General features: G+C 35.7%; 1 protein-coding gene across 3 annotated transcripts in view; it reads right to left on the bottom strand.

Annotated features, from left to right (window-relative positions):
* Positions 1–25,836, bottom strand: part of LOC102166428 (uncharacterized) — a 531,894-nt gene that overhangs the window by 482,413 nt on the left and 23,645 nt on the right. For all 3 annotated transcript variants that reach the window (XR_014814706.1, XR_014814708.1, XR_014814714.1), the window contains exon 3: positions 15,839–15,941. The gene's annotated coding sequence lies outside the window, so the exon portion shown is untranslated. The remainder of the gene's footprint in view (positions 1–15,838; positions 15,942–25,836) is intronic.

Here is a 25,836-nt window from a genome sequence, read left to right on the forward strand (position 1 = left end):
AAGAGATACTGAAAGGGATGCTCAAATTAAAAAGAAGGAAGAAGAAATAGGATGGAGGAAATTACAACTGGAAAGCAATCACTTAAATAAGCCAGTTTACAGAACTAAAGCATGGCAGGGGGGGCGGGGGGGGGGACGCTATTGTAAAAGTGATGATAAACACAAGAAACAGCAAAAGGATAAACATGAAGATATTAAAAAATGACATCAAAATCATAAAATACAGGGAAGGAAGTTAAGAAAATCTAGACTCTTTTTTTTCTAGAACATGTTTGAGTCTATATGACTAACAGGCTAAAGCAAGCATATATAGAAAGGGGTTAACATACTTGAAAAACAGGGCAACCACAAATCAAAACTAAACATTACATTCACAAAACTGAAAAGAAGAGGGCACAAGCATAAAATAAAAGGAAATCATCCAACCAAAAAAAGAAAGGAACAAAGGAGAAACATGGAATTAACTGGAAAACAAGGCTTAAAATGGAAATAAATACATATTTATCAATAATCACCTTAAATGTCAATGGACCAAATGCTCCAATCAAAAGACATAGTGTGGCAGACTGGATAAACAAACAAGAGCCTACAATATATTGCCTACAAGAGACTCTCCTTAGACCAAAGGACACATAAATTGAAAGTGAAGAGATGGAAAAAGATATTTCATGTGAATATAAAAGAGAGAAAGTGGGAGTTGCAATACTCCTACAAAATAGACCTTAAAATGAAGGCATAAAGAAAGACAAAGAAGGACACTATTTAATGATAAAAGGATCAATTCAAGAAGAGGAAATTACAATCATCAACATATATGCTCCTGATATTGGAGCATACAAATACATACAACAAATACTAACAGATATAAAAGGAGGAATTGGTGGGAATACAATAACAGGAGGGGACTTTACCACCACACTCATATCAATGGACAGATCCTGTAGACAGAAAATCAATGAGGCAAGAGAGACCCTAAATGACACAATAGAAAAGTTAGACTTCATTGACATTTTCAGGTCATTACATCCCAAAAAACAGAATATACATTCTTTTCAAGTGCACATGGAACATTCTCAAGGATTGACCACATACTGGGGCACAAAACTAACCTCAACAAATTTAAGTGTATAGAAGTTATTTCAAGTATCTTCTCTGACCCCAGTGGCATGAAAACAGAAATCAATCACAGGAAGGAAAATGAGAGAAACTGACTACATGGAAACTAAACAACATTCTACTAAAAAAAAATAAAAATAAAAATAAATTTAAATGGGAAACTAAAAGGGAAATTAAAAAATACCTTGAGGCAAATGATAATGAAAGCACAATCACTCAAAATCTATGTGATGCCACAAAAGCAGTTCTTAGAGGGAAGTTCATAGAGATACAGGCCTTCCTCAAAAAAGAAGAAAAATCTCAATTTGACAACTTAACCCACCAGCTAAAAGAATTAGAAAAAGAAGAACAAACGAAACCTAAGGTCAGCAGAAGGAAGGAAATCATAAAGAACAGAGAGGAAATCTATAAAATAGAGATTCAAAAAACAATAGAAAAAAATCAATAAAACCAAGAGCTGCTTCTTTGAAAGTATAAACAAAATTGACTAACCTCTGGCCAGACTCACCAAGACGAGGAGAGCAAGAACTCAAAAAAACAAAATAATAAATAAAAAAGTAGAAATCTCAATGGACACTGCAGAAATACAAAAAACATAAGAGAGTACTATGAACAACTACATGTCATCAAATTTGACAACCTAAAAGAAATGGGCAACTTTCTAGAAAGATACAGCCTGCCAAAACTAAACGAAGAAGAACTACATCATCACTAGACGGGAAAACAATCACTAGAAATGAAATTGAATATGTAATAAAAACACTCTCTTCAAACAAAATCCCAGGACCAGATGTCTTCACAAGTTAATTCTACCAAACATACAAAGAAGACCTTATACCCATTCCTCTTAAATTTTTCCAAAAGATTGAAGAAGGTACATTCCCAAAGGCATTCTATGAAACCACCATCATCCTAATATTAATACCAGAAAAGATACTACCAAAAAAGAAAATTACAGGCCATTCTTCAATGAATACAGATGCAAAAATTCTCAACAAAATTTTAGCCAACTGAATCCAACATCATATAAAAAAGCTCATATGCCATGACAAAGTGGGAGTCATCCCAAGTTCACAAGATGCTTCAATATTCATTCCAAGTCATACACCACATTAACAAAAGTAAAGTCAAAAAGCACATGATCATCTCAATAGATGCAGAAAAAACATTTGACAAAATCCAACAACCATTTATGATACAAAACTCTTACCAATGTGGGTATAGAGGGAATATAACATAATAAAAGCCATTTATGACAAACTCACAGCCAATATAATACTCAATAGAGAGAAGCTGAAAGCCTTCCCACTAAAATCTGGAACAAAATAAAGATGCCCACTCTCACCACTTTTATTCAGCATAGTATTGGAAGTCCTAGACATAGTACTCAGACAAACAAAAGAAATAAAATGAGAAAAAAAAAAAGGAATTCCCATCGTGGCTCAGAGGAAATAGGTTGCAAGCATGGCTTGAATACGGTGTATGGTGTTGCTGTGGCTGTGGCATAGGCCAACAGCTATAGCTCTGATTCGACCCCTAGCCTGGGAAACTCCATGTGCCATGGTTACAGCCCTGGCAAAGAGAAAAAGGAAGGAAGGAAGGAAAGAAGGAAGGAAGGAAGGAAGGAAGGAAGGAAGGAAGGAAGGAGGGAGGAAGGAAAGAAAATGTATCCAATTTGATCCAATTTGAAAGAGAAGAGTTAAAATTGTCACCCTATGCAGATGACATGATACTATACAAAGAAAACCCTAAGGACCCTACACAAAAACTGCTCCAACTGACCAAGGAATTCAGCAATGAAGCAGGACACAAGATTAACACTCGTAAATCAGTTGCATTACAGAACTGACATTGAAATATTAGAAAAGGAATACAAAAATGCAATACCTTTTGAAATCACACACCAAAAATTAAACAGCAAGGAATAAACCTGACCAAGGAGGTGAAAGACTTATATGCTGAGAACTATAAAACATTAATCAAGGAAATTAAAGAGGATTCAAAGAAATGGAAAGATATCCCATTCTCCTGGACTGGGAGAATTAATATTGTTAAAATGGCCATAGTGTCCAAAGCAATATACAGATTCAATGCAACTGTTATCAAATTACTATGACATTTTTCACAGAACTATGACAAACAATCCAAAAAAATTATATGGAATGATAAAAGACCCAGAACTGCCAAAGCAATCTTGAGGGGGAAAAAAAAAAAGCAAGCAGGAAGCATAACTCTCCCAGACTTCATATAATTATTACAAAGCTACAGTAATCAACACAGTGTGGTACTGGTACAAAAATAGACATACAGACCAATGGAACAGAGTAGAGAACCCAGAAATAAACCCAGACATCTATGGTTAATTAATCTTTGACAAAGGAAGCAGGAATACAAAATGGGAAAAATATAGTCTCTTCAGCATGTGGGACTGGGAAAACCAGACAACTGCATGTAAATCAATGAAACTAGAACACACCCTCACACCATGCACAAAAAAACTCAAAATGGCTTAGACTTAAACATAAGACAGGACACTATAAACCTCCTAGAAAAGAACATAGGCCAAACATTCTCTGACATCAACCATAAAAATGTTTTCTTAGGTCAGTCTCCCAGGGCAATAGAAACAAAAACAAAAATAAACCAATGGGACCTGATCAAATTGACAAGCTTTTGCACACCAAAGGAAATCATAAAAAAAAAAAAAAAAAGGACACCAATGGAAGGGGAGAAAATAGTTTCAAATGATACAACAGATAAGGGCTTAATCTCCAGATATACAAATAACTCACACAATTCAACAGCAAAAAAATAAACAACCCAATTTAAAAATGTGCAGAAGACCTAAATAAACATTTCTCCAAAGAAGACATACAGATGGCCGACAACCACATGAAAAAAATGCTTGACATCACTAGTTATCAGAGAAATGAAAATCAAAACTGCAGTGAGGTACTACCTCACACCTGTCAGAATGGCCATCATTAGTAAGTCTATAAGTAACAAATGCTGGAGAGGGTGTAGAGAAAAGGGAACCCTCATACACAGTTGGTGGGAATGTAAATTGGTACAACCACTATGGAAAACAGTATGGAGGTACCTCAGGCAACTAAAGGTAGAACTACCATAGGATCCAGCAATACCACCCCTGGGTGTATAGCCAGTCAAAACTTTCATTCAAAAATATACATGCACCCCTATGTTCATTGCAGCGCTATTCACAAGAGCCAAGACATGGAAACAACAACCTAAATGTCCAACAAGAGATGAATGGATTAAGAAGAAGTGGTACATATACACAATGGAATACTGCTCAGCCATAATAATGGAACAAAATAATGCCATTTGCAGCAACATGGATAGAACTAGAGGCTCTCATACTAAGTGAAGTAAGTCAGAAAGAGAAAGACAAATGCCATATGATATCACTTATATCTGAATCTAATATATGGCAAAAATGAATCTATCTACAGAAAAGAAACAAACTCATGGACATGGAGAACAGATTTGTGTTGCCAAGGGGGACAGGGAGGCAGTGCGATGGACTGGGAGTTTGGGCTTAGTAGATGCAAACTACTGCATTTGGAATGGATAAGCAATGAGATCCTGCTGTATAGCACAGGGAACTATATCTGATCACTTGTGATGGAATATGATGGAGGGTAATGTGAAAAAAAGAATGTATATAATTATACAACTGGGACAGTTTGCTGTACAGCAGAAATTGACAGAATATTGTAAATCATCTATAATAGTAAAATTAAATAAATAAACTTAACTGTAGCTGGAGGGAGAATGGGAAAGTTTTGAATTGAATGTGAGACTGAAGTTGCAAAACACATAGGACTGAGTTTATTCTGATAACTGAAAAGACTGTAAAGTCATAGGATTGGCAGTAGTACTTTAGCAGAACTTGGAGAGGTCTGCATAGTATAGAATTATCTGAGAAAGAAATCTAATTCATCTTTATCCCTAACAAGTTGAAGCTACTCAATAAATTCATTACAGATTTTTAAAAATTTTTATCATATTAAAACAAATTTTAGATTAAGAATACCTGAAAATCATACCATGCTAACACATTGATACTATTACATCAATTTCTTTCCAGTGTTTGCACACATAGACATTTACATATTTTACATAGCTATATCTGTAGTGTAACTTAAATTTTTGAATTTTTTATTTCCTGTATCTTAGTGTAGCATATTTTAATCATCCATTATAATGTAAAAGATACATTACATTCCTGTGCACTATTATTTTTAAATTTGTAACTATTATGCTTTTTTAAAATATTCATCTCTAATTTTTGTTATTACAGAAAATATAACAATTACTCTCAGTTCATGTTGCTTTTACCTTTATTGATTTATTTCTTAGGATCAAAATGTTTTTCAAGGCTTTTGATACAATAAGATGATCAAATTTGTTTCTGAAAGTTTTACATTGTAGCCTGCAATAAATATAAATACTGGCTTCTCCACAATCTCACTAGCCTTACATAATATCATTTTTTAAAGTTTTATTTTCTTTAATAGATATAAAATGGCCCTTGTTTTAATTTGCATATTTTGGATTCTCCTGAAGGTGAACATTTTCCTTATTTTCTGGTTTTATTTTTTCCTGAATAAGTTGCCTCAAAAATTCTAGTCCATTTATCTATTTGGAATCTTACTTTCATTTTATGTATTTAAATGAGCTTTTTATAGCTTGAAAATATCAATTCTCTTCCATGTTAAAGATGGTTAAACTTCTCTAGCACTAGCCCTCTCTTACAGCATGCATGTGCATAAGCACAGGCACAAACATCCTCTAACTCTAAGGTCCCTCATATTATTCTTTCCTTCTAAATTATTCAAGAGCTCACGCCATTCGGGAGGAGAAGTTCATCATTAAGTATATGATTCCCACTGAAGTAATTACATTCTGCTAATTGGGACTGGTCTTGTGGTGTTCCTGAGGGATAAGATTCTCTGAGACTGAGAGGTTTATTTTGAACAATCAGGGATGATGTGCTCCATGTGTGAGCAAAGAAATTCTTCTCTAACATTCCTTGTCATTTCTTGTCTCTTGACAATTATTGAAAAAGATCCATTTTTGCATTTATTCTATACATTCTTATCCCCTACCCCTATCCTAGGGCAGAAAGTTTGGGGCCATTATATGGTCCAACAGAGAGGAAAACCCCACACAGCCTCAGAAGGAGGCCTGCACAGTAGACAAAAGGGACAGAGATGAGAGGGTGTCCTAGAGCAAGTAACAGCAGAGGAAATGCCCCTTCGGTTGTCTCTTACCCACACACACCTAGAGCCCAGATTCTGATTCTCAAAGGGCAAGTCTTTGAGCAATATGAATAGGGGAGGGTGGTGTGCATTTCTGTGAAACCTTAGAATGAGTTACTACTTATATTATTGTGGCATAGGGGGTCCCTCAGAGCCCTTCTTGTAAAATCAAGGACGTTGTTCTGGGATCTGTATTACACTCCTTGAGCTGGCTCCCATGCAGAAACAACACTGCTTCAACACAAAGTCAATGAATATTTCCCTTAAGCCTTCTTCTTTGCCAAGAACGTTAAGCCTGCAGGCAGAAGAGGAAAATTATAGGAGCAAGTGGGGTGGTGAGCAGTAAATACGTGATAAGACCATGTGATTTGCAGGTGAAGACAAATTGTTTTGAACACTGTAAAGACTTTCTGGATGCACATACAACATTCATGAACACCTGTAACAACAGCCTTCATTGTTTTAGTCATGAGTAACTTATCCCCTCCCCTTCCGCTAGTTTTCTTAAATTGACAGAGGATCAGTTTATACTGTACCTTTTTGCCAAACGCTTCCCTACATTATATTAATTAAAGTTTTGTCCTAATATAAAAGTAATGAATCCAAGGAAAGGGCCAGAACCTTATTAAAGATTTGAGCATCTCCAGCTCCTGACTACTATCAAATTGCTTATATCTCTATGACCAAAGAGCCATAGAATTACATGATTCACAGAGGTCATCTGCTAAAGGGATTGTTGTTCCATTGGTGCACTGACAAGTATTGAAGAAAGATTATTATTATTTTTATACCACTCTTGGTAAATAAAAACAGAGTTCTATAGAGAGACAAATTGTCCTTACGGGTAACCACATAGCTAAAGTTAAGATTCTTCTATTCAAAAATGTCTCTATTGGCTACTTTTTCAGTGATTTCTGAAAATGGAGATTGCCTTTTAGGCAATTATCCCATTAAACTTCAACTAGCCCCCAAATGGGACAAAATAGAAAGACACTGTCCAACATTCACATTTTGGTACAGATTTTTTATAATACTCCTTCTCAGAGAGGTATTTAAAGAAAATAGTTTTGAAAGGAGAAATAAGGAAGAAATTGATCCAGAGAATAGAAGACCCTAAGTTCAGGGCAGTAGAAAGGCAGTATTTTTTTTCCCCTAGGCCATAAATGATGAAAACCCATCAAGAAAATTTCACCTATTAAGCTATTTATGAAAGCAACAAGGTCTGAATTAGCTCAATCATTTAAAAACAAAAGTTCCACTAAAACTGTTGCCCCATAAAACTGCTCTAGTCTGTTTTTATTTTTAAAAGGGTGAAATCAGAGGCACGCTGCTCAGATTTTATGTTATGAAAATTAAACTAATTTCTTCACTCCAGCCCTGGGGCACACATGGCTAGATGCCTACCCAGTATATTTCCTCACTTCTGCTTTGTGTATAGGATCCTGGCTTTTTGGAGATGTAACAAACTGTCCAGTTAAAATCACTTGCTTCCCCAGCCTCCATGGCATCCTAATCACATGACACAGTCCTATGGCAGGTAAGCAGACATCTGCTGGGATTGATGGGAAAGCTATTGCTTCCTAATGCAGTCACCATCCATGCCTGACTACCGAGTCACTCTACCTTTCCTTTTTGTCGATGAAATATTAGCATAAGACATGGCAGCAAGCATCTTTCTTGGAATCATAAGACTCAAGCCTGGGAGCAAGAGCCTACAAACTATGTTTGGCAGAACAAAAAGATGAAAAGAATTGAGGTTCCTAGTAGCATTATTGCGTTGCCACACATACCCTGTACTGCCTACTCCCAAACTTCCTGATGCAGAAGACAAAGCCTCATCTATTAGGACCACTGTGGCGGTTTTTCTGTTATCTATAGCCAAATACATCCCTAACAGACTACTTTGACCCTGTTCTGACCATATACAAATATCATATCAGAACAGATATTAGTATATCCTTTATTAAAACATTTCAATTCTTATCATCTGAATTTCTGAGCACACCCACTTAGAGAAATAAACTCCACTGTAATAAACACAGCTGTGGTCTTTCTCTGACATGTCACAAACCATTGATTTCTTTCCCCCATTCAACAAATACATATTGAATGTCTGCTATGGTCTAGTCACTAGCAATAGAATAATGAACAAAATATATAAAATCTATCTGTTATTAGAGTATATATCTAATTTCCATAGAAATATCTCATTTTCTAAGAAACATGCTTATTGATTGGAATAACATTAACTGAAAATTTCACTTTTTAACTGGTTAGCCTGGTATCATATAGAATTCAAATCATCCCTTCTATATAGGTTCAAGAATATAGTTGGTTTTTTTTTTTTTTTTTTTGTCTTTTTGCTATTTCTTGGGCTGCTCCCGCGGCATATGGAGGTTCCCAGGCTAGGGGTCGAATCAGAGCTGCAGCCACCAGCCCACGCCAGAGCCACAGCAACGCGGGATCCGAGCCGCGTCTGCAACCTACACCACAGCTCACAGCAACGCCGGATCCTTAACCCACTGAGCAAGGGCAGGGACCCAACCCGCAACCTCATGGTTCCTAGTCGGATTCATTAACCACTGCGCCACGACGGGAATTCCCCAAGAATATAGTTTTTTAAATGGAAAATATTATTAGAGTCATATTTAAATTTAAAAGCAGGGTACCCATGAATGAATGCTGCAGTTTCCAAATTAAAAAAATAATCTTATCTGAACAAAGAACTTTTAGACACTTAGGGTTTACTTTTTTCCCTTTCATTGACCTTAATTCTTATATTACTCTGAATAATGCAGTAGGGGTGGGAGTAAAACCCTTGCTGATGCTCAACAAAGTATATTTGTGTGTTAGATACTGTGAGGAATGTTTGGAGAAGCAATAGACCTGCAAAAGATTTAACTAGCCAGGACCCCCAACTTCATGATAGCTTAAATTTTCTACTCCAAACTGCCAGTCACATACTTCTTTAGACCAGCCATTAGACTTTTTTTAAGTGGTATTTCAGGAGCACCTCATGTTTAGATACCCAAATTCTTTGTGCATTTATGCAGGGAGTGATTTTTACTTTGCCTTTTCCCCCATAGACACAGCATTCTTGGACTTATCCTGAGTGTTCCCTGGCTCCATAATGCCCGAGCCTCTTATGGAGACAGCTGATTTGGGAAGAAGCATAGTGTATAATAACCCTGTGTAAATTATAAAGAACTTGAGTAGAACCCAGGCATACATGAGTAATTCTGAGTACAACTGAGACTGCTTAAGACTGAATGCAGTATATTTCCATTGGCTCGGCTCCCTGCTGTGATTAAGATCTAACAGGATACACATGCTGTTTGTTTGTTTGTCTATTGGCAATATGCTTAGAATGAATTCTATAGCTTCCATGAGCATACTAAGGGTGGAGTGAAATTAATTTTCCTATTTGGTGAACTATCCTACACTATTCCAAAGTGTCAGTAATGTCAGAATTGTGCATGAATACAAAATATGAAATTGTGCACTTTTGTTTGAATATAGGCCTAAGGGTTCTTTTTTAATAGACTATTAAACATGTGCATGTATACACAGACACACACAGACACACACACACACACGCACACACACATCCCTACGTATAAACATCTGGCTTGTTCTTAGAGTGGTCTATTTAAATCCCGCATATTAGTGTGGTCTATATATTCATCTACTTTCCCATATAACACATATTGATTTCCAAGGAAATTAATTTAGAAGTAAGTTACATGTTCACCCTCTGAAATTGATTGTCTGAAAGTCTAGAAATAAAAACCCAATTCTGCAGTCAGGGAGCCATACATGAATAACTATGTCCATCCTGTGTTCTGGAGGTAGCATGAGGTCATAAATATTCTCTAGACTATAGTTTTTGGGAATAATATTTAAAATTTTCTGTGTTTGAACTTTTTCAATGATGTGATTCAAGTGTCATACTATAAAGTATTTTGCAGCAAGTCTAACAGCAAGAGAGGTTTTAAGGCAGTGTGTGCCACATTTCCTCACCCTTCACTCACATGTACCTGGAGATTCACCCTGATTGGAAAGAGTATCTTTAAAAATTACAGGTATACAAGGATGTGAGAAGAAGTTAAGAATGATGTTCAAAATCAAAATACAAAATAAAACAGTTAAAGAAAATAAACATGCTGGTCAGAATGGCTATCATCAAAAAGTCTACAAACAATAAATTTTTGGAGAGGGTGCAGAGAAAGGGAACCCACATACACTATTGGTCGGCATAGAAATTGGTGCAACCACTATGGAGAACAGTATGGAAGTTCCTTTAAAAACTAAATATAGAGCTGCCATATGATCCAGAAATCCCACTCCTGGGCATATATTCAGGGAAAACCAAATAATTCAAAAAGATACATGCACCTCAACATTCATTGCAGCACTATTTACAATAACCAAGATATGGAAGTAATTTAAATGTGCATCAGCAGAGGAACATATACAGAATATATGGTACATATATACAATGAAACAGCCATAAAAAGAATGAAATAATGACATTTGTAGCAACATGGATGGACCTAGAGATTATCATACTAAGTGAAGTGGGAGAGAGAAAAATATCATATGATATCACTTAATGTGGAATCTAATGAAAATGATACAAAAGAACTTAGTTATAAAATAAAAATAAACTCAGATTTCAAAATCAAACCTATGGTTACCATAGGGGAAAACGTGGTGGGGAAGGATAAATTAGGAAGATGGGAATAACATAGACAAACTACTGTATATAAAAAAGATAACAAGGATCTAATGTATAGCACAGGGAAATCTACTCAGTAGTCTGTGTCCTATACAGGGAAAAAGAATGTATGTATGTACATGTATAACTGATTCATTTTGCTGTATATCTGAAACATTTTAAGTCAACTATATGCCAATACAATTCTTTTTAAAAGGAAATAAACATATTCTCAAGTCAATTCAGCTTTAATAGATTAAGTGATGAATGATCTTTTTTGGCTTAAAATAGAAAAGTATCAAATGTTATTTTATGACATTAATGTGTTTTGTCAAAATATACCTGGATGTACTTATTATCTTCCCTATCAACACTACTAAACACAAACACAGAGTCAGAATAAACCTGAAGAAGATGGGTGTATGCATGAATGGTGTCCGATACAAATTTTAATCACTTTAATATAGGTTATTCAGTCACAAATGATGTATAAAAATGCGAAAGAGGTGAAACCCCTTCCTGTCTTCTCTAACAGATAAACAGAATCACAGCATGAGCAACTAGTAATTCCCAACTCAGAAGAGAGATCAGAGGATGGGACGCTCTCCTGAGAAGTAAAATATCAAATATTAGCTAAGGACCAAATATTACCACTATGTGGGAGAGATTGTTCTATCTACAGGGAATATACATTATCATTGATGTTGTTGAGTCTATTTGTGTCATCTCAGCTGTTCCTGTCATTGATTGGCATGGGGTTATTTGCCATATTCCCTCATATACGAATATATGTTCAGGCTAAAAAAGTTATCTAGAACTATAGATGGGGCTTGATATAGTTTGAGAAAGGCAAATTCTAAATATATGTTCCTGGTTCTGATAACAGATTAATCTAGTGAACTCTCGGAGTCAATTCCTTGGTTCCCTTTGTTTGTCTTTACTTAATGTCAATATTTCTAAATAGGAGGTCTGATATAACTCACCCTAACACTCAAAGTTGGCACATGCAAAAACATATGCAAATAAACATTACTATTCAAGTCAAATTCAATGGACAATAAGAATATGAAAAATATTGCTGATAAATAGAAAAAACAGTAGCAACAATAGCAGTTTTATGTTTATAAATTATTTATAGATTACCAATTTCATGATTGATTTCTTAAGCCAGAAAATATCTCGTCATTATAAAAGTTTATTAATTTACAATAGAAATGTCTTTGAAAGTCAGATGGTAGTCAAAACAAAGCCTTGACTATGGATTTAAAATCTACCACTATGCACGGACTTTAAACTTTTATAGAGTTACTTCCCTCAGTCTTTCTAATATACCTGTTAAAATTTCATCTCATGAAAATCCTCCAAAACATGGCTGTATTATTCTGCTGGGAGTGTGGCAACTCAAGCAGCAGTTCTGACTTTAAAACTGCTGTTGGTGTTTTATCTTCTTTGTATCGCTTACCCCAAACAGGCCTGATAGCTACTTGCCTGGAGCTAGGTCAGGGCAAAGAAGCCTTCTGAGCTGGCTCACTGAGGATGCTACAAGCCCAATTCCGACCTTTCTTCTCCAGCAGTAAGTGGACTTCCTCTGTGCCATTTCCATACTTGTAAATATTTCAGTCAGCAGGATCCCACAGGAGCAGAAAAAAATCTGACTCTTGCCTCCTTCTTTCTTCTCACATCTTGTCCTCCTCAGAGTGGGGGTGGGAGGCTAGCGGGGAGGGTTCAGGCTTTGATGCTGAGAGAGGCAAGTGAGGCTTTAAAAACTTGGTAATTTTCAATAATAATCATATATTCCTTTCAGAAAGTTTCCTCTCAACTTGTTTATGATAATGTAGATGCTAATGATAAGAATAAAAACTATTTATTGATTGGTGCTATAGGTCAGTGATTTCTAGACTTTCAAATTTTATGAACCTAAAAATTAATCAATAATTGAAAAAACTAGGAAAATGATATAAAGTTGCCAACTTTCACTTTACCATGAAAGGTAATTTGAATAAATAATTATTATCCTTTATCACATTTGTATCAAGAAAAGACAGTTTGATACCAAATTAGTAGGAAGAATCCCTGAAAAAGATGTAGTTTCTTATTAAATTGAATAATGTGGCTCAAAAAAATGCTCACTACTTTTGCTTTTGTTTTTGCCAGCCAAATAATAACATCATCAACTGGCACCAACTGATACATATCCAAGAGAGAAGCATATGCCCAAGGAGAAGAGAGATGTTATCTTGTCTTTTTATTAGTGGTGAGCTTCTTGTCATTCTTTTTTTTTTTTTTTTTTTCAACATTGAATAAGTGCTTTGGAGCATAGAAAGATTTGATTAGGTGGTTGACCAACATCTTTCTTCTCAGAAACAAAGACCATTAGAATTTCAGTACCCTTCCAAATCCTTTTAAGTCCTTCATTTTGTAGGTAAGAAAACTGAAGATAACAGGACCCAGTTTCTAAATGCCACACAATTTTCCTCAATGACAGGGGTCAGCCTCTATCTGTTTATAGCAATATGGTCACCTTTCAAACATATAATGAACATTTGTGTGTCTAATAAGTATCATATACATTTACATGTTATTTCAGTTAAGAGGTTGACATTTTGCTGCAGAAGATAGCAGTCCCATTATACAGATAAGGAAAATAAAAACAGTATGTAACTAACCCAAGCTCATACTGCTAAGACATGATAGAGTCACATTTGATGAGATCTTATCCAAGTTAAATGTGTTTTTATGCTTTACCATACAATTAGCAGGTAGTTATTGAGTGGATCTATGGGCCCAGCACTCTAATTAGTGCCACAGCATTTGCTAACTAGATTGAGATCTTAGGGCTGTCATGAGAAGAAAAGAGGGTCCCTTGAGCTTCAGTTGCTCTTTTCTATTTATTCAGAGAAAAGAGAGTGGAAAAGGTTAATTCTGTAAAAGTAATTCAGGGTGGCACATGTCTAGGAATACAGGGCAAATCAGATTGATGCCCCCTGCAAACCCAGTACTCTGGTTCTGTAACTCTTGATTTCAGGCCTTAATGATGGCTCCCTCCCCCAAACTTTGCATCATTTCCTGCCTCAAGTTAATCCTGTTGGTACTACCTCATGATTTCCACTATTTTGTTGAATGAAATTATGATTTATTTTATATCATTATTTACATTTTCATATGCTTAGATGCCTTATTCTCCTCATCCTAGTGCCAGCCCTATGCTTAACATTTCCCCTTGAGGTCAAAGATCAAGAATCATATTTTGTATAGCACAGTCCTTTAAAGTAGAGGCCCAGAAATCATTCATTAATTGGTCTTGTTTTATTTGAAAGTTCCAGGAATAAACAAACTATGTAATAGACAATCTTTGTCTCTAGCTGTATCACTCTTCTATCCATAATTTTTCTTCTTTTTGTGTTATCCTCTTTTACACCTTCACCACTAGCCCAAAAAAAATTGGCCCCTTAATACTTCCTACTAGAGAAACTTGTGTAGCCCTTACCAGAAAATCTGTCTTCCCTCAGGTTAAAATTTGCATCCCTTTTATGGCCAGATCTCAGTTACATGTCATCTGATTAAGACAACTAGCACTAAAGTATGATGACTAGAAGAATTAATTCATTAATCTGTTAATAGAAGCATTAGATTATAACTGGGGATATTTGGAGACACAAAATTTGAACCTATTCATACAAATTTTTTTTTTCTTTTTCTTTTTTTTTTTTTTTTTTTTTTTGCTATTTTAGGGTTGCACTCGTGGCATATGGAGGTTCCCAGGCCAGGGGTCAAATCCAAGCTGTAGCCACCAGCCTACACCACAGCCACAGCAATGTGGGATCTGAGCCATGTCTGTGACCTACACCACAGCTCATGGGAAAGCGTGATCCTTAACCCACTGAAGAAAGCCAGGGATCGAACCCACATCCTCATGGATGCCAGTCATGTTCTTTAACTGCTGAGCCATGAAGGGAACTCCTTCACTCCACTTTTAATTAACATTTGAGTACACATTATGGTCCTCAGCTTTTTCACAATTAAGTCAAGCTTTTATAATTCATGATACTCCACGGCCCTTGTGTTTAGATATACTTTGTTTAGCAAATGAAATTTATTTTAAGCAATATTTGGTTTCCTATTGTACTACAGAAATACATCAGTTAATCAAAGCTTCTAATCATCATGAAGTAACCAGGATATAATAGTATTATACTTGTAGAATTCAAGCCAACAGCCAAGAAAATCATCTTTTTAAATAGTCTATGTAAACCTATCACTATAGATGGATAATTTTTTTTTATATTTTGAGATATTAACTGTAAAACACATGGACTTTCCAATATTATCATCACTTCCCTCGTGTTCCAATAAGCCTGGGTATAAAATCACTGGGAATATTCACTGTACATTGAGCTTGGTACTAAGTTGCTCAGAATATAAAACTAAAAAATCCAAAGGCTCTTCCTTGATATTTCCAGGGTCTACTTTCTGACATGGAGAACCTTGGCTTTTGTACATACATCACCTGCCTGGATTTCTCACCTCTCCTGTTTTTACTCTGTTTATTTCTTAACCACCTAGGGCTCTCTTGAGGACAGAACACTTAACACTTTTATCTTTTATTACCTTAAGCACTGTGCATAATTCAGGTAGTTTTTGCCTAGGAGGGATTCTAGTTGCTACTCCCAGGATGAACATAAGCAAGAAGGCAGCAGAATGTAAGGTTAAGATCACTTACCTTAAGGTGAACACTTCTCTGGATTTGTATCCCAGCTCTTCCACTTTTGAGTTAAAGTACTTAAGGTAAGTTTCTAATCCTTTCTATGTCTCCCTTTTCTTATCTGAAAAACAGAAATAACAAGAGTACTTACCTCCTAGAGTTTTATGAGGATTAAATGATTTAATGCATGTAAAACAATATTATCACAATATTGGCACATAGTAAGTGCTTAATAAATTCCATCTATTATTATTGTTTTTGTTGTTGTTGAGGAAAAAAGAGAAGTGGAAATATTAGAATACTGAGACTCCAAAAAAAAAAAAAAAAAAAAAAAAAAAAAAAAAAAAAGGATGCATCCTTATGGCTCTTTAGCCAGAGAACTATCAGTTTAAGGAGATCGTTATTTTAAGAGTTAAACAAAGAACAGGTGAAGGTAGATGGGAAAGAAGAAGAAAGACAAATAGAGCAGGAAAGGTCAAGCAACACAGCAGAAAAGTTTAAATCATGGACCACAGGATATGATGTCTTTCTTTTCTGGGTAAATTTGGTTGCCTATATGTCTAAAATTTTAATGATTATAATATGCTTAAAATGAAATAAAAATAGGAGATCCCATCATGGCTCAGTGGAAATGAATTTGGCTAGTATTCACGAGGATGCAGGTTCAGTCCCTGGCCTTGCTCCATGAGTTAAGGATCCGGCATTGCCCTCAGCTGTGGTGTAGGTTGCAGACGTGGCTCAGATCTGGCATTACTGTGGCTGTGGCATAGGCTGGCAGCTAGAGCTCCAATTAGACCTCTAGCCCGGGAATCTCTATATACTGTGGGTGCAGCCCTGAAAAAAAAAAAAAAGACAAAAAAATGAAATAAAAATAGACATTGGTTAGAGAAAATAAGAAGTATTCAGAATTATAGAATGTTATGTGGAACTATTTTCCTTGTACATAGTTCAAATGAAAACAAAACTAATAATGAATCTAAGTTAGGTCAAGTCTTTTAATTTTTGACTCTTGGAAGTTAATGTCAATAAACTCCAGTATTGGATTAGCAAGGAATCAAAATTCATTCCCTAACACTGGAATTTGAAGGCTGTATTAGTTTCCTGTTTCTGCTGTAACAAATTACCACAAACCTAATGACTCAAACAACATGAAGGTATTATTCTATGGTTTTGGAGGTTATAAGTCTGAAATGGGTCTCATTGTATTAAAATCAATGTATGGACAGAGGAAAGTCCAATTTCTTGCCTTTTTCAGTTTCTAGAGAATGTGTGCATTCCTTGGATCATAGCCCCCTTCTATCTTCAAAGCTAGTAATGGCCAGTCATGTCCTCACAGAGAACTGCCTCCCTAATGTGGACACTTTTGCCTTTCCAGTATTTCAGTATTTCCTTGTGATTACATTAGGACACCTGATCAATCCAGGATGATCTTTCCTTGGATCAAAGTCTTATGATAAGCAATCATAATCTCATCTGCAACCTTAATTCCCCTTTGCCATATAAGTTAACCTATTCAGGGTTTCCAGGGATTCCGAGGTGGTAATTTTTGAAAATTTTTGAAGTGCCCTATTCTGGCTGCACTCTACCAGGAGTGTACTGGCTACACTCTGCTTTAATTATTCATGCTTACAGAAACTACATAGAATAGATCCAAATTTTACATTTCCATATATATGAATATATATACTAATTATATATATATATATAAAACCTCCATTGATGGAGGTTATTTCTGAAGCCCAGTTAGAAAGTAATTCTCCTCTCACTTACTAACAATTTGAGAAAATTGATTAAGCTTTCTGTGCAACAACCCTCTCATTTTAAATGAGAATCATACTATCTGCCTCATATTGTTGTGGTGGTAATTAAATGAGTTAATTATTGTAAAGAATTTAGGATGACTCAAAATGAGAAGTCCAAAAGTTTAGTTGTTATTATTATTATTAGCCAGCTTTATGATCTATAAAATCTCTTAAATGTATATATCAGTTTTATACACTCATATCACTATCAATTCATCTGTGATTTTAGTCCATTCATTGATCCACCAGCGCTTATTAAACATCTGTTGCAAGACCAACAGCGTGCTATGCATAATAGGAATAACAAAAATACCTTACAATTGTATAGCACTTTACATTTTCACCGTTTTATCTTATGTCGTCCTACTTAGAAGGGCTCCTGCTTTTAGGAATTTATAGCCTCTTTGAAAAAACAACATGTTATGTACAAATCCAGCCAAATCCCTAGACAGAGTATTGAAATTTTGCATCCTTGGGAATGGGGACTCACTTAGGCCTGAGATCCAGAGTTAGCCTATGGTTTAGGGCACACCACTCTAGGAAATAATGGTATCCAGGATCCCAGTCTTGATTGAGCTCTTCTCTCATGCAGGGCTGTGAAGACTAGTCTCAGCAGGTTAATGAGGCTCTAACAGTTCAAGAGAGAGAGGACAACAAAAACATAGCTAAAGAGGAAAACAATCTCTGGTGTGGTGGCTACAATACCTCCATGAATTCCTCTACTAAACAGTTAAATCTACACTACAAGTTTCCAGGTTCATGCTTCTTCTAAATATGGAGGGGTGGAAAATCCAAGACAAGATTATTTGCACAGAATTTCTCAGGTCGTGACCTGAGACAATTTTATGAAGCAAGAACTGTGTCATTTTCCCCAGAGTTTGTATTTTGCTATACCCACTTGCTGTATATTGATCATTGATTGATAATCACTTCACACTTTAGAGGATAGGGTAGGGGAAGTTTGAGTAGCATTCCCCAAGATAAAGGAGAGACCAATACAAAATAGGTGGATTGGGAAACCCAAAAGAAAGAGTAAAGGAGGGTTTAAGACAGGAATTTCAGTTTGAGGGTTCCATTCATTCCACTAATCTCTTGAGTCTGGCTGCCCAGCGGGAGCTTTGCTCCCAGGTGGATTTCTGGGAAGAGAAAGTCACCATTTGCTCTCTTTACCCTGGGGCCACCCAGCTGCCAAGTGTCAGCTGAACAGAGGTGTATCAGAGGCCTGCAGTCAAAAGGCAGCAGGATGGCCAATTGCCATGAATTTTTGCAGCAAGTCTGGCATCTTGGCATCTTGCTGCTCTCCCCCTCCCCCAGGTTAATTGCTGAGAGCCTCCAACTTGAAAGCTGCTTATCCTACCAACTTCAGCTGCTGCCCTCCTTTCCCTATGTCACTTAAATTCCTACCTCCTTAATTTCCGGAAGTGAAATGAAGTCTCTCAAATACCTGGCCCTACTTGTGAGTCCGCCTAAGCTCTAATGCAGAAGTTTCTTTTTCCCTCCTTATACACCCCTTTTGGTAAAGGCAGAATTGCCACATCCCCCTTGGACCTGATTGCTAGGCAACACTCAGCCATGTGAATTTGTCACTTCTGTTTGGCGCAAATTTCAATTTCACCTCCAACTGTAACACTGCTCGATATATTTTAGATGCCACTGTGGTTGGATGGCATCCCAGGAAAGATGTGAAGTGCTACTGCCAGGAATGAATGATTGGCATTGGGTAAAGCAATTCTCTGAACTCAGCCTTGGCATACTATTAATTGTTAAGTCTGTTCAGCTACCACCAACCTCTTGTCAGAATCATGTCTATTGTAAGCCTTTGCGACAAGAGTCCAAATGGTAGAGCTTTCTCCCTCTGTAAGATCCGAAGAATTATGCCGATAATGAAGCAGTGGATTTCTCAGCTCACAATATATTACTTCTCCCTACTTTCATCTACTGGCTGCACTTTCATGTGCAAAGAAAAATACTTCCACGTTTGAATATTACTGAGCTAAGAGCTGCCAATTCAGGTTCTGGCCCTGAAAATGAAAGAGATTTACCTTCCCTTCCTTTCTTTATCACAATCTACTTTCATTCATGACAACAATTAAATGCTGCTACAAGGAAACAAGTAATTAATGGAGGAAGATAAAATTAATGCTAAACATACTCTGGTGACAATAAATATGTAATATTTGACACAAAATTTACATACTGACATTAAATCTGAAAACATGAAACATGAAAACAATTCTAATTTTTGAATAAACACATACCATCACTGGCAAGAAATAATAATATAATTCCTAAAACTTCGTTTTAAAGTGGTCTGCCCAATGTTTATATATATAATATTATTTGTCCTTAACGGCACATTCAGTTGCCTAGCCACCTACATCAAATATCCTTTAATACTATTCAATTGCTCAATCGACCCTAAGATGCTACAGTGTGAAATGCTTTCATTTCTATGCTGTGCTAAATAATGATAAAATTAGTAAACCTGTTTTGATTCTCTTTCAGCCCTTCCAGCCACCAACTTTTCAGTAAATTGACTATTTTTTTCCTCAAATCAAAATATCCTCAGAAAGCTTGGAAATATTTCCCTGGAATGAGTCTAATTAAATAGGAGTCAGTCAGCTATGAGTAAGAATAGTGTTTCAGACTTTACGTGCATTCCTTGATTCATTGGAAACAAAAGGAGTTTCTGTAACAGTGTGAATGAACCATGAAGTGTGCATGTTCTTTTAAGAAAGGCCAAGGGTGCAGTTCTATTTTCTTAGCTCTGCTTTCATATTTATGTGTCTCATTTCCAGCTCATTGCTGATGCCTCAGTTGCGCTATCCATCACCACTTTTATCCTCCTTGTTCCTCAAAAAGAACATAAAATCCTTTTTTATGTGGTGGTAATATTATTGCAAATAAAAGCAAATACCAAAATCTTTATTAGTCTGCCAAAATAATAAACTATTTAATAAAAGCATGCTGTAAAAATAAGGTCATTTGCATCACTCAAGTTACTTGCAGGAAATACAGAGAATTATTGGTCAAAAAAGTACAAACTGACAGCAATTATTTCCGTTGTTCATCTGACATATTGTGCAATAGAGTTAAAATTTTGTTGATTTTTGTGGGTTTAAATGCCTTTAATATTACTCAAAACTGGTTGCACATTGGAAAATGGAAAGAAAAAAAAAGATCCAATTCTCACAAAATAATGATTTCCTCTTTGTAAAAAAAGATTTTTGGTAATGGAAAAGAACTAAATAGACTGGTCTCTTTTTGATACCTTTTTCACAAATGTGAAAGCTGACCTACTGATAACCTTGAGATTCTAAGATTTATTGCTTAAATATTTACCATTTTAATATCCAATATTAATTTTATTTGCTTTGGATTTGTGTCCATGCTTCAGTTGTATAATTTTTACCTCTTTGTAGTCATCTTTTGTCATTTCTGCATGTGCACCAATATAAGATATTTTATTTGGGAAGGTTCGTTTAATAGCAAAAGTTAACAATAAACATACTATTTCTTAATAAATGTCTAATGTTTGCTCTTTTAGCCTATTGTAATATAAATCCACCAATTCTTCCTCCCTTGCAATTTCTAACCTCAGCTGGCAGATTTGCAAATATATTATTGATACATTTGCAACATAGGAAAATCAGTAGTGTGGTGAGAATTAAAAGATAATTCGATAGTCTTTAAATTGCCAAGAACAACTTGTATATCAGTTCTTCTACATAAAAAGCAAACAAGACAAACAAATATTATAAATATTTTCAAAACTACATATTAATTATGGCATTCCTTATTCTGTGATGACATTTAAGATCAAGAAAAGCTTTTCAAACTCCAGTTATGCTATTTTCTCTTTATAAAGCCTTTTGTCTGTGGTTGTTTTCTTTGGGCCACAGATTAACCATTACCAGTTTTATTGACATCGGGTTACCCTAAGAAAATGAGGTAAAATTTCTACGTAATGTAATGTTTCTGAGGGATAACTGAACTATGAAAATATGGAATTTGAAGTAATACTTTTAGTGGCAAATAAAGGCAATAAATTCAGATACTATGTTATGGCCTGAACTGAAGCCCTAGTCCCCTTCCCCAATACCTCAGAAAGTGACTGTATGAGAAATAAGTTCTTTAAAAAAGTCATAAGGGTTAAATGTGGTCATATGGGTATCCTAATCCAAACTGACTCATGTCCTAAGAAGAGAAAATTTGGACACATGAAAAGACACTTGAGACGTGAACTCACAGAGGGACAATCATAAGAAAGGTCCACAAGAAATCAACTATCTGCAACCAAAGAAAGGCCTCAGAGGAAACCAACACTTCCAACACCTTGATCTTGGACTTTCAGCCTCCATAACTGTGACAAAATAAATTTCTGTGTGTAAGCCACCCAGTCCATGGTATTTTCTTATGGCAGCACTAGCAAACTAATACATTATCCTATATAAATAGAAAATTTTCAGTAAAAACCTATTTGTAACACCAAATCAAATATAACATATTTTGGCCAACCCTACCATTTAAATGCATTAAAGACATACAATCCAACTGACTCTTAGCAACTCAATGTTATAGAACAAAAATCCAAGTGGTGACCTAAGTTCTGTGTTGTCACAGAAATGTCTGAAATGCTGCTTCATGTTTGAAATTCTTTGTGTCTTAAGAGCTCTTAACCTGGGATTCCTAGACCACAAAACTTCTTGGTATTTCTTGTATACCACATTTTGTGGGTTTTGCATACATTCATTGCTATGGAATAAGTGTACCATCCTCAAAAGTTAAGAACCACTTAGGAGTTCCCATCGTGGCGCAGTGGTTAGGAACCATGAGGTTGCGGGTTCAATCCCTCTGGCCTTGCTCAGCGGGTTAAGGATCTGGCGTTGTCATGAGCTGTGGTGTAGGCTGCTGTGGCTCTGGCGTAGGCTGGCAGCTACAGCTCCGATTGGACCCCTAGCCTGGGAACCTCCATATGACGCAGGAGCAGCCCAAGAAATGGTAAAAAGACAAAAAAAAAAAAAAAAAAAAAAAAAAAAAAGAACCACTTAAATCGTGGGGTACTATTTCTATTTGACCAATCAGCAGGTAATAGAGATGTTCTTCACAGAATAAAATCCAGTACTGTATATTTTAATTAATGGGTTTAGATGGACAATCATTTATCATCAAATGAATGATCTGGCTGATCCCCAGTAAGATACTTAACTCAGTGAATAAAGTCATGTGAAAACTTTGTCAGAGGATAAACCTTTTTTTTTTTTTTTTTCTGGTAATCAAGTGTTTTTTAAGACAGTTTACTGGTTTGTAGCTTCCAGGCTCATAAAGATCACATATTCTGAAGAATTTGCAGTATGGTAGGTTCTAAGGAAAAACATCTACAAATTTGGTGAATTCTCTTTCATGCAGAGAAGAGACTGAGATTGGGCCAAATGCTGTGTCTTAGTCAATGACATAGTGGGATAATTCCTAGAAGATCAGAGTTCTTTCTTGATGTAATCTTCAATAGATTAAGAAGCTCTCCTAAATAGAGCTGGTATCTCCCAATTAATACTTGTTGGATTGGTTGACTATGGGTTTATCTAAATTTTACTTGCCACTATTCTTCTGGATTCATCAATGTCAGTACAAGGGATTATGCCCAGGGGAGAATCAAAAGATCTAAAAAACATAAAATCTCCGGGAGGCCATCTTGTGGCCAGTTATCTGCTATGGAACACACCCTAACTAAGTGTAACATAGAAGGAAGAACATGAAAGAAGAACACTCTCTGCCTGGTCATTTCAAGAATCCATCTTTTCTCTTGAAGCTTCAGTATGTATCTGCTCAGAGGATAACAAAGCAGGGTGGAGCCTGTCTCAGAAGTATTGCAAACAGCAGAGGAAGGGCCTCTGGGACCAATAGATACCAACACTTTATAAGGGGCCAACAGTGTTGAAGTCCAGCTAGAGGCACGTCTGATTTGTTGCTCTCAGGCAGTGAATGGAAACTCAAATTATCAGAAACATTCGATGGGGGGGGGCTCTGCAAAAAGGACTGAAATTCCTGGTTCTAAATGCAATCTGGACTTGGAGCATTGTAATCTCATTACAGATAAAATGAGACCATTTTTTAAATCACAAATGATGCAAAACAACTTATTTATAAAACAGAAACAAACTTACAGATTTTGAAATCAAACTGTTACCAAAGGGGAAACTGTGGGAGAGGGATAATTTAGTGGGATGGGATTGGCATGTACACACCACTGTATATAAAATAGATTACTAACAAAGATTTACTGCATCGCATAGGGAAATCAATCAATCTATCTATCTATCTATCTATCTATCTATCTATCTATCTATCTATTTATAACTGAATCACTTTGCTGTACCCCTGAAACTAATACAACATTGTTAACTACACTCCAATAAAAAAATAGCAAAAGAAAAGATGATGAAACACTGTATTAGTTTCCTGCTGCTGATATAACAAACTACCCCAAACTTAGTGACTTAAAACAACAAAATTTATTTTTTTATAGTTCTAGAGTACAAATGTCTAAAATCAGTTTCACTGGGTTAAAATCAAGATGTCTGGAAGGTCTTGCTCCCTCTGGAGACTCAAGGGAGTAATCTGTTTCCTCACTTTTTCCAGGTTCAAGAGCTGTATTCCTTGCATTCTTTGGTTTATGGCTCCTTCCTCTATCTTCAAAGCCAGAAAAGTACTTTGCTTTCTTCTGTACATAGATCTCCTTCTGCCTCTCTCTCATGTGATTCTATTTAAACCCTTGTGATTCTATTTAAAGCCCAGCTAGATAATTCAGGAAAATCTCACCATCTCAAGAACCTTAGTCATATCGGCTAAGATGTTTTTGCCATGTAAAGTAACACTCATAGGTTCCAGAGATTGGGACTTACCTGGATATCTTCAGGGGATATTATTCAGCCTATTACAGGCATTTGTGCAAAACCTGTCTTTTTAAGGTACACTGAAGAATTGAAGCACTTATTCACATATTTAAACAAAAGTCTATATTTTTAATGGCATGGTAGTAATATTTACTGAGTGCTTACTCTGTGTCAGGCATAGCTCTAAATATTTTAAATATATTATACAGGTTAGTAGCAACAAAAAATTATGAGATAGGTTCTTTGTTATTTCCAATTTAAGGATTGGGAAACTGAGGCACACAAAGGAGATTATCGAATTTGTTCAAGGTCACAACTACTTCTTTAAATTATCCAGATTAAGTATCTACATCTAAAAGCAAACTCCCTAAACTATCATTTCATATTATTGTGTAGTTATTCCAGAACATTATGCAATTTATAGATTTGCTGCTACAACGTGTTCTTTGTATCAAAGTTATTTTCAAAAGTTTTAATTTCTTTGCTTTGGTATTCTACTTAGAATGGTTTCTAAATAATAAACCCACTAGTCTCTCATTTTGCTACCAGCAATGATAATCCTAATTTTATTTCCTACACACCTGTCTTTTTTCTAAAGGTCATGAAGTTCAGGATAGAGTTACATAGTAAAAGAAAGCAATTTCTCTCACCAAAGAGGTATAAGATAGATAGCAGACCTTGGCAGGCCTTGGCGTATGCTCAATTTCTGTTGTTACCCAACTCATTAATTACTTGTTTTCATTTGAAAGTCTTCTTTGAATGTGTTCCTTATAACTTTTAAAACTTCTTTTCATACCCTTGTTTTCAATGGCCCCTTATAGGTTTATACATGGAAATCTGTTTCCCTTATCCTTATAGGTCACTCATGTTCCTGTTTTTCTTTGTAGCAGAAGCAGGGAAAGTGAACAAAAGCAGCTCTGTCCTTCAAGATATTTTACACAAATTCCTCAACCTTTGGAGCTTTCTCTAAACCTCAGCTATGTAATGATGTGTTAGGAAAAAGAAGATTCTTTTTATTTCTTTCTGGAGTTTTGAAGAATCCACCTCAAATAATGGAAAAATTGTAGAATTCAAAGAGTTAGTAAAAAGTCAAGTTTGGCCCCAAATTCACAGGCAAGAATTATGGATTTTACTTTGTTTAGATAGGTTTTGAATTATACCAAACATGCATGATTTATTATGTTATTAGAGTACTTCCCTGTAATACTATCAGATTATATAATTGTCCTGGCCCATTCAACTTAACTAAATAAAGTGCCACTGATGGTGAGAGTTTCATGCACTACATCATATAGAATAAGAATGGTTCTCAGTAGAGTCT

Source organism: Sus scrofa, chromosome 1, assembly GCF_054392235.1.
Source record: "Sus scrofa isolate SSC_HxYL_T2T_F1_AM1 chromosome 1, Sscrofa_HxYL_maternal_Yorkshire_Landrace_v2.0, whole genome shotgun sequence".
NCBI classification, from domain to species: domain Eukaryota; kingdom Metazoa; phylum Chordata; class Mammalia; order Artiodactyla; family Suidae; genus Sus; species Sus scrofa.